This window comes from Ipomoea triloba, chromosome 5 (genome assembly GCF_003576645.1).
Source record: "Ipomoea triloba cultivar NCNSP0323 chromosome 5, ASM357664v1".
In the NCBI taxonomy this organism is placed as follows: domain Eukaryota; kingdom Viridiplantae; phylum Streptophyta; class Magnoliopsida; order Solanales; family Convolvulaceae; genus Ipomoea; species Ipomoea triloba.
Genome location: NC_044920.1, coordinates 483,275 through 495,026, shown reverse-complemented (window position 1 = coordinate 495,026; position 11,752 = coordinate 483,275).

Here is an 11,752-nt window from a genome sequence, read left to right as displayed (position 1 = left end):
AAAATAAAAAAAAAAAAAAAAAAAAAAAGAAGAAGAAGATGAAAAAACTTGAATACAAGAAGAAAAAAAAAACCCTAATGCTGCCTCTCTTTTCTCTCTAAAACCAAACGCCTTTCTCTACTGCTCAACTTCGGCTTCCACCGCCGGCCTCCGGCCAGAGCTCTAATGGAGCTTTGAGCCGACGGTTTTGGTCACCTTCTATGTTTGCTCTCGCTCTTCTTCCGCCTCGACCACCGTCGCAGCTTCGTCCGCCTCCGTCTACCGCCACATATCTCCTTCTTCCGTTTTCTTTCCCTTTGAATAAAATAATAGTAGGTAGGTATTGGGGCTTGTGTTGGTAGTCTTGAACTTCCAACCCTACTTTGACTTTACCCACTTTTTATTGTCTCTATTATTGTGTTTTCCTCTCGTTACTTTCACGAGCTTTTCATTTTCATTAGCATAAATCGTTTTGTTTGGTTTCGGCAAGTGTTGATCTTATCCTGGGTGAGCAAAAAAGAATGATGACAAAGACCCAGATCTTTAATGAAGTTTTAAGCTACCTCCTTGAAGGAAAATAGCGGGAAGCTATGAAACAGTCTGCGATGCAAGTTTTCTATAGCATAGTTAGAAAAGTTGTTTCTATGTCTTATTGTAAGGAATGGCTTACCATTTCATTGATCGTTGATGTAAACGTTTTATGTTATGAATTAATGGAATAGCTACGTTTACCTTAAATTAAAAAAAAAAAAAGGAAAAAGAAAAAGAAGATGCCTTTAAAAACACTTGTATATGTTCATAGGTGCGGTGGTATGGGGGTGGGAATCAATTTGGTTCAAGTGATACTTTTGTATTGTAATTCAATCTTTTCTATTGAAGTTGTTCTATTGTAAATACAAGTTTCTAGATTCTTTCTACATTAATAAAACTTATCTATCTTCTACTACAACACCATAAACACTTAAGCATTTCTCATAGTTTTATCATCCCTATAGTCGTGAAATGAAGATTTTTTTTTTTATTTCTTCAAAATTTATTCAATAAACCAAATATGATGTAAGAGGTCTAAATCAGTGTTTGGTAGGATTAATTAGTAAGTAATTAAAGTGTTTTAACTTTTTCAAGAGTGGTCAAATTTACAACCGAAAGAAGTATAGGATTTAGAAATTAACAATGAAAAAGAAAACATTATATCTGTTTTGGTCTTTAATTAGGTTTTATAATGTCTGGAATTGAAAAAGAACATTAACTGACATCATACTTTTTTAATTAAGGTTAGATACCGACCTAACATCAGGCCGGATGCATATTCTTGTTCCCATCCACCACAATAATAATATTAAGTATGCAAAAACACACCAATTGTATTTGAAAATACGCAATAATGAAATATGCTAATGCACGAAAAAATGCACCATGCATTAAAAAAAACGCATCATATCTTACCACACTTAATGGTGCATTTTCAAACACTTTATGGTGCGTTTATGCGTATCTAATGATGCGTTTTTTGGTGATGCGTACCAAATTGTGCGTTGTGCATTGGTACATTTATTTGTTGTGCGTTTCCTAACACTATTAGTGCGCATTCATATTTGAAAAGATCACTAAGCGACAATTAATCGGCGCCTAGGCACTGCTGTACTTTTTTATTTTTAAAATATTGTTTAAAATTTTTAAATTTTTTAAGACTAATAATATAATTATAAAATATTTAATACTTTAATAGTTAATACTAAAGTATTAAATATTACCCTAAAAACATCAAGAGTTTGAAGAATTTAAGGTTATATTTAGCTCAAAACAATACTGTTTTTGGTGATACACTAGGTGGCCGGCAGACGCCTAGTCGAAATTTTTGCAACACTGTGTATTTTTACATACCTAATAGTTCGGTCGCACGTTAAAACTTGATTGCATTTGAGTTGACGTGTATATATATATATATATATATATATATATATATATATATATATATTATTAATACTTTATCACGGAGGAACATTTTGTTTTGATTAGAGACTTCGAGCTATCATTAGTTGAGAGTTAGTGACCGACCACACGCCACTGACAAAGATGATTGTGATTTCGTCCACTTAACACACATACATTACTAATAATGGTTGCAATTATTTGGTTACCATGTTTACCCTGCAACCTCAATCTATGTAAGCTGACTCCTAATGCCATTTCCTAATTTTCCTTAGTTCCCATCCATTTCATTATTTCGTCCACTTAACACACATAAATCACTGCAAATAGTATCTTCACTGCTATGAAACTAATTCATATTTAATCTGAATTACACAGATAGAGTTTGACTCTTACTTAATATCATGTACCAGAGTTCACCATGCATTGTGAATCTTGATTTATATTATGTGTTTGCACTTAACATATGATGTATCTTCGATTTATTTACCTGGCTTATAATTCGATCACATATTATATACTTGCAGTTAACATATTTTGTACATAATTTGAACTAAAGTACATAATGCACATAGTGGACCTGGTTCACAATATAATTTGTGATATTTACATGAGTCAAATATGATTTGACATTGCAGTTATATTAGTAGTATGTTTACACAAAATTTTTGTGTGCATATATTTATGTTTTATATGGTATAATGTACAATACTTTAATTATTTGCTACTCTTCCATCATGCCTAAGCAAGGGAAACATGCACGACAATGTTGTACATTTTCATTATCATGGTATCATCATTCTATCTAGGATTCTTGTCTATCTCCTTGTCTATCTTCTTAGTGAGCTAATTAATGATATGGTCAAAACTAGAGATTCACAATCATACATAGGGCTAGAGTTTATGTTACTTTTAGCCCTCAAGTATATACTCCGTAATAATTTTAAGTTGAGTAATTTGAAATTGAGTAAGCTAAGTTTAAATAATTTTATATACATACGTATATATAGGGGGCTCGGGTGAGAATACCTCCCATATAAAAAGTGTGCACATATCCACATCTTCCATCTTGAGAAATCAAAGACTTGGATTAAATCATTATTAAACTTTAAAGTTTGCAATACTCATAAAATAAACTCTGCTCTTAAATTCAATAATTATAAAATTTACTATATATTTTTTTTACTAAAACTCTCAACCATTAATGAACTCTGATGGACATTTGAGATTAGTCATCACTTTTTCCAAGAAGACCATGTTCTCATTGATCATGCCCGTATGTGTGTGTGTGTGTGTGTGTGTGTGTGTGTATGTACGTATGCAAGATCAAATGAGAACACGTTCCTGAAAAAAAATTAAGAGCCAATCTCAGTTTTACATAAAAAAAAATTGAACATATCAAATCAAATTATTAAAAAATTACAATGATATTTTCATAATTATCGCTAAGTTTACCGTACAATTTTTAATATTATATTGTGCATTTTTTGAGATTTTTCAGAAATGCACATTATGTTGTAAAAAAGTGCATTAAAAAGTGCACGCTTAGTATTACAAGGTTCACTTTGCAAAATGCAAAATGCAAATGCAAAAAAAAAAAAGAAAAAAAAAAAAAAGGTGTTGTGCGTTTAGGATTTAGATTTTAAAGTCTATGGCTGAACTTTTTTATTTTATTTGGTTTAAGATCTACTTTTTACTGCTTAGGGTAACATTTAAAATTGAAGTTTGAGGTTAGCTTTTTTGTAAGAAGTAAGACTGAGATTGGTTATTAAATTTCTCCTGAAGGTATGTTCTCATAAGATCCTAAGTTCGTTCCTTTATCCAGTATCCCTAATTACTATATTATTACTCTTCGTGTATGTATGCATCAGTTGATAACCACATGTTGAGGAAAGGAATGAGAACCCATCACAATTGTTCATCTGTCCATATCTAACGGATAAAAAATACTTTTACAAAAAAAAAATGATGAAATTATTGTAAATAACTCGTACTATACTTTGAAGTGCAAGTAAATTGTGTTTATATATATATAATTTTAATCACATGAAGAACTATATGTTTCCTATTATGAGTATAAGAACTCATCTTGTCATTTAAATCCATTTAAGTAGATGGTGAGGATTTTTCCTATTTTTATTCTTATTTATTTATGGGGGCTGAGATTGTAATTTGTGGTGTGCTATTTATTATTTTTTTTTTTTGGGATATTTGCATGATTTTAGATGTTTTATTTTAGTAAGATTAGAAGTGTTTTTCTGAATTCTCTTTTTCAAGTACGATTCACTACACCGTATCTGATCTCTTCCAGACTCATCCTTTTTGCTTTCAATGGCTTTATCAGTTGTACTGTTGTTGTTGTTGATTGTATTATTTTGTGCGTTTTTAATGTTAAACGCTAACACGATAAATGTAAAATGTGTCTACAAATTGAGAAATTATTATGATTCTTTCTAAATGTTAGGTTGTTGTGGTGGGGTGTGCATTTCAGCATAATGTTATATATATGATGTAATGAAATGAAGTTACGTTGCACATACGAAATTGTAGTAAACTAGGAATTGAATATGAATGTTCGTTCTATGATCTTCATCGGCCTTCTCCCAACAAACATTAACCTTATCCATTTCAGCAAATCCAATCTGTCGTCGTCATTGGAAGTGGGATGTGCTTGCCACGACAACCCACTTCACCGCTCATCTCCGCCACGTTTCGCCCTCCAACAACACCCCGCCCTGCATGCGCCCATCATATCATTTCCGATTATCCAAGCGTCTTACGTTGTACGGAACATACGCCTTTTAATTTGTAAATCTATTTTGATAATTTGTTTACATCCGAACAAGGAGATATGGAGGAGGTTATTGAGTGCATTAACACAAAAGTTAAACCTGAGGATAATATCAGACTTCTTCGTCCAGTTAGTATGGAAGAGGTCCGTGTGGCTGTCTTCCAAATGCACCCGGATAAATCACCTGGTCCAGATGGGCTTAACCCGGGGTTCTTTCAACATTTTTGGGATATAGTCGGAGGAGATGTAACGGTGTTCTGTAGACGGTTCATGGAAACTGCCAAGCTCCCGGTTAAGGCTAATAATTCATTTATTGTCTTGGTCCCGAAGAAAGCTAAACCGGAAGCCATGAAGGACCTTCGACCTATTGCGCTGTGCAACGTCCTGTACAAAATTGCGGCAAAAGTGTGCGCAAATCGTATGAAACCGATGCTTGAGGGCCTTATATCTAACGCTCAGAGTGCATTTGTGCCAGGGAGATTAATAACTGATAATATTATGCTAGCCTATGAGGCTCACCATTTCTTGAAACGAAAGACACAAGGAAAAGAGGGTATTGCAGCTTTAAAAGTGGACATGAGCAAAGCATACGACAGAGTGGAGTGGAGTTTCCTAGCAGCAGTGTTAGCGAAATTGGGCTTCAGTAAGCGGTGGTGTGACATTCTACTTGAAACAGTGAGGTCCGTGCAATATCACATCCTGCATGAAAATCGTCAAATAGGGCCAATTGTACCAGGGAGAGGGCTTCGCCAAGGGGATCCCCTATCCCCGTATTTATTTCTATTTGTGACTGAAGGTCTAAGTGCGCTCATTGATAGACAAATAAATATTGGCATGTTGCATGGTGTGCGTGTAGCGCGGGGAGCTCCACAGATATCACACCTCCTATTTGCAGACGACAGCTTTTTGTTCCTGAAAGCTAATCTGAATGAAAGCATGCGCATGAGGTGGGTGTTAGACACTTATTCTGCGGCCTCTGGACAGAAAATTAACTATGAGAAATCTCTTATCTGCTTCAGCTCTAATGTGGTGCAACAGTCAAAAGACGAGGTGGTCGGCTCGCTGGGAGTTTGCGAAGGAGATACATCTGGAAAATACCTGGGCCTCCCTTCTTTAGTGGGTCGAAAGAAGAAGGCAATTCTAGCTTTTATAAAAGATAGAATCCTATCTAGAATTCGTACTTGGAATGCAAAATTCCTATCCCGTGCAGGAAGAGAGATTCTGTTAAAAAATGTGATTCAAGCGATGCCATCATATGCAATGATGGTATTCTTGTTACCAGTCGGCCTGTGCAAGGAAATAGAGGCTATTATGAATGAATATTGGTGGACCGGAACAACAGGCAATGGAAAGGGCATTAAATGGAAAACTTGGGGTGCTCTGTGTACTCCAAAAACACAAGGAGGAATGGGATTCAGATGCCTTAGAGAGATGAACCTAGCTTTACTCGCGAAACAAGCCTGGAGACTCCTTACGATGCCAGAATCATTAGTAACTCGTGTGTACAAAGCCCGCTACTTCCCAAAAACTTCCTACTTTGAAGCACAAACTGGTAGTAATCCTTCATTTATATGGAGGGGCATGATTGAGGTACAAAATGTGTTGAAGAAGGGCTGTCGGAAGCGAGTGGGAGATGGCCGAAACACCATTATTGGAACCGACCCTTGGTTAAAGAACGACCATGAACCTTATGTTAGCACTGAGCTGCATGAATCTATTTTCGCTGCCCCGGTTTCCTCTTTGATGAATATGCAGGGTACAGGATGGGATGTGGACTGTGTGAGAGATATTTTTGATGTAAACGATGCTGCTAATATACTCAGCATCCCTATCAGTTCTCGCAAGCCACCAGATGCATGGGTATGGCATTGGAGTCAGAAAGGAGATTATACTGTGAAATCATGCTACAGATTGTTGGCGGCTGAAGCTGACGATTTGCGCCCATGGACGAAAATATGGAAACTGCAAGTGCCACCCAGAGTGAAGATATTTTGCTGGCAAATGGCATGTTCTTTTCTCCCCACACGAGATGCTCTGAATATAAAGCAAATACCATGCTTCTTAATGTGCCATATGTGTGAACGGGTTGTGGAATCTGCTTACCACTTGTTTGTAGAATGTCATATTGTAAAGCAAATATGGAATAAACTATTGGGAGGACTGCCAGGTATGTCACAAAACCATGACAGGGTAGCACACTGGTTGTTTGATTGCATAGGATGTTTAAGTGAGGAGAAGCTATGCAAATTGATCATGATATGCCATGGGCTTTGGAGCAGCAGGAATGAACGTGTTTGGAAGGGCACCCTTTTTGTTATGGAGACTGTAATTCATAAAGCTCTTTCCCTATGGGCTAACTGGAAGAATGCAAACATTGTGGAAAATAAACCAGGGCCCTTAGATGATAATATGCAGTGGAGAAAACCTGAACCTGGACGCATGAAGATTAATACAGATGCTGCTTTTAACTACGCAAACAACACCATGGGGTTGGGTATGGTCCTACGAGATGAAGAGGGGCGGTTCCTTGCTGCAAAAGGCATGAACATGCAAGGCACCTTCACGGTGAATGAGGCGGAGGCAGTGGGTATAAGAGAAGCTTTAAACTGGTTGAAGGAGATGGGTGTGGAAGAAGTTGATATTGAGACAGATTCCCAGACTGTCTACCATGCCATTCATGAGGACCTTTTTCATTCTGCTTTAGGTCTTTTAGTTGGTGATATTAAAGAGTCTGCTTCGTTGTTTAATGATGTAGCTTTCCTTTTTGTTAAGCGATCTGCGAACTGTGCTGCCCACTCTGTTGCTAGGGAAGCCGCTTCTATGTCAGATTGCAGGGAGTGGGTTGATATCCCTCCCCCTTTTCTTGTTAAGATTCTGTCTGATGATTTAATGCATTAAGTTTTTTCTCTCAAAAAAAAAAAAAATGATTTAATGCATTAAGTTTTTTCTCTCAAAAAAAAAAAAAATAAAAAAAATAATTGATTTAATTATATAATGAATAGATATAAGTCTATGGTAATAATGATGGACTCATCAGTGTTAGAATTAAATAGTAACAGAGATATAACGATATAAGGTTAGTTTTGTCTAACAAGAATGTAGTAGAGACAATTTTGTTTACTGAAATTATAAGTGTACAACATTTAAAGTAAAATGTATACATTTATTAACATATAAAAATAGACATAAATGAAAGATATAATTTAGATTGAATTAAAGTTTATTATGTTTTTAGATTTAGATAATAAAACATACTACTGTAAGTTCCTATGTGGGTACTTTATCTCATATCGTAATAGTATTTAGTTCCTATTTTAAGAGCTAATTATTGTGTTTGATTAGTTGTTAGCTAGCAAAAATAGTTTATATTATGAAACGAAATAGTAACAATTATAAGAGAAAATAACACTTTTTGTCAATAGGTCGATATTAAATGGTGTTTTCAATCCATGCATATTAAATAAATATAGTAAAATTATTTTTAAAAAATATCGTTAACGAACTAAAAATAGCACACCTATTTTTAAATAGGGTCGTATCTGAGCATGTCAAACATGTGCGACCGCACAGGGCCCCATTTTTTTTTAAAAAAAAATGTATATATAGTTTACAAAAATTTAGGCTAAATGTATAAAGATTGGACCAATTTGTGACAAGATGAAATTGAGTCCAATTGACAATTGTTTTAAAAAAACATATATATATATATATATATATATATATATATATATATATATATATATATATATATATATATATATATATATATATATATCCTAATCCAAAAACATTGCCAATTCCGTTCGGCAATTATATTTCATGAATCATAATCCCACATCTCAATTAGACAATTAGCAAATTTTCAATTCCCAACCCTATAAAATACGAAAATACTGTAACGGAATTTGACAATTCGATAATTCTCAATTCACAATTCAGTAATTTCGTAGATCGCAGACAGCAACTCAACTGATTCTTCAATTCTTCTTGATCACACAAACTCTCAAGTCTCAAGTTCTTCCATTGAAAATGAGCTTTTTGAAGAATTTGATATCAAAAGTTTGATTGATGATTTTGAGTCTAAATGTGTACGACGCATGCCACTTTTTAAATAAAATTTTATATGTATTTGTATACAATATGTATATTTTGATACAACTTTTTGAACAACTATTATTTATATATATAAATTACTCGAAAAAATATGCACAAATTAAAATATGGCACATGGCCCAATTTTTATTGGAACGGTCCTAATTTTAACTTACAATTTTTTTTAAAAAAAAAACTAATAATTAAAAACTAGAATTATTATTTTTCTTTGATATAATGGTAATATATATATACAACCGCCCCCAAACAACACCAAATATAACAACTACAATAATGTATGTGTACACACAAGAAAGAAGACAAATAGAATGGGAAAAGTCAAAAATAAGGAGCATTATCGTCTTGGCCGGGTTAAAACTGTGTGGGAAAAGGATAAGATAATGATATTATTAAGGAGTCAAAACAGAGATTAAAAATATAAATAAAAACAATTTGATGCGACTTTATACCAGCTGCATGCATGCACCTACGTATGTACGTTGGAATATTTGACGCATTACCAGGAAATGGATGAGCCGACCGGATTTCAGGACGCAAATTATTATGTGGACTGTAGTCCACGGTCTAAAACAGCATCATTTTTATGTTAAAAAAGTTCTTGTTCGACTCACGTATTAGAATAATGAATATTCTGAGATAAGATAATGTATTTTATGAGTTAAAATAATACATTTCATGTGTTAAAATAATGAAATTTGTGCATAAGATAATATATTTTATGAGTTTCAATAATGTACTTTATGTATTAAAATAATGTATTTTATGAGTTAAAATAATATATTGTATGTGTTAGAATAATATATTTTATGAGTTAGAATAATGTACTTTATATGTTTTTGGATCATGGTCCACGGAATAATATATGATTGATTCATGGGTTTTGAACTCTATTATCCGATTTAAATTCAATTAATTTATTTATTTCATTATCTTTTATGGGTTAGTTTGGAATGGAATTCAAATTATAAATGAACGAACAAAAAATAAATAAATAAAGAAAGAAAGAAAGTCAATCCTTTAAAATTTCACGTTTGTTTCTTAGAATAGAAAATGAGGAAGGATACAACAATTTTTTAAATTCTATTCTCATTTTACTAGTCAGTCGTCACGCGCACACGCACATATATTTATAGGGGCAAGATCATGTGTGAGTGTGCGAACTTACACCTATGTGCGGACGTTCGAACTCTAAAACGCGCCACACAAAGAACTACATACAAAGTTCATTATGATCTTTACGAGTTCAAAAATTAAAATTCTAAAACTACACAACACAAAACAATAAATGCACAAACTATTACACTTACAAGTGCAACTTAAAAGTAAAATTTTACAAATTATACAATTTCGATCACAACAAAATTCTAAATGTCTAAAATATAATCTAGTAAAAATTGCAACATGTAATAATACCGAGTGGAAAATTAAAATAATAATAATAATAATAATAATAATAATAATAATAATAATGGAATTTGTCAATCAGGCATAACTCTCTCTCTCTCTATATATATATATATATGAAGTCGAATTTGAAAGGGAACAATCATAAGCAAGTTTGTCAGACAGTTGATTTGATAACTAAAAGACTTTAAGTTTGACTTCCCGTGTGAACTGTATATTAATTTCTTTTTGAACCAAATAGCTATAAGCAACTGATATACAATGTGAATCTAGATAATTGAGTGTATGGCCGATTTTGCAATTGGAAATTGTAGTGTAATAGTGGTCTAAAAGGGATCGGAGAACGATTGAAAGATCAGTTAAACAACAATAAAACGGTCCAAAATATACAGAAAATTTTTGACAAAGATATCCCAACTTGCTTTAGTAGATGGCACGTTATTTGACTCAGAATTGACTGATAAGACCCTAATCGGGGCCTAGGCAGGACGTTTTTGACGCTGCACGTAATTTATGATCAAAGGGATGCATTTGATTTGCGCATATTAATTCAGCTCTAATCGTGTTCCTAAAATTTGATCGAGTTGTATATATAAAGTGAATTTTACACACATTTTAACATGTCGCATCTCTATAAAAATTAAAATTCTTTTCAAATTCATTAACATGTTACATATCTAGAATTTGGGAGTGTGATTTAGTGGAAGAGACTCATTCATTTTTAACCAAACATCAAGAGTTTGATCATTGACTTTGGATATGAAAAAACCTTAAATCTTCAAGTCAATTGTCACACTTATAAAGGTACCTACAATTCAGCGAGTAGATTAGCCACTGTACTTGACAGACTAAAAAAGAAATATGATATGCTACACATCTAGAGGACTTTACAATTATATTAACAATTCACTAATCAATTGTCTCAAATTTATTAAAAGGTTTATTTTTAGTCATTCTTAATATTTCAAAGTCAAAAGAAAATATATTTTTTTAAATAAAAGAAAGAAAAAGATATTTTGATCATAAACTAACAAGTGGTACCTGTAACATGAGATTAGTAGAGTGTCCTTTACAGTTTTACCAAATAATTTTATTAACGATGTTTATATGATATTTATTTAAATAATCATAATGTTGGTCTTTTATTTTGATTTTATATAAGCTAATAAGAATATAGTGTCATTATTAAATTTAAAGGCTTCTGAAAATGAAAAGAGGAATCGAATTTTCTTTTTCCTTTTTTCTTTTCTTTTCTGTTCTTCTCTTTTCTGTTCTTTTCTTTTCTTTATCCCTCGCAGGTAATGTGGTACGGTGGTTATACAAAATGGAGAAGAGATAGTATAGTGTAATAGGTTGATTGTCGGCGGGGTTGAACATTAGACGACAGAGAGGACCCAAGACGGCACCTCACTTCGTGACATCCACGTCACCTCCCAGCTCATCCTTCTTCCTTATACAAAGGACAATCCAAAAAAATCACGTAAATATATTCTTTCTAAAATAATATTATTTGTATTTTTAGTTCGGACATCT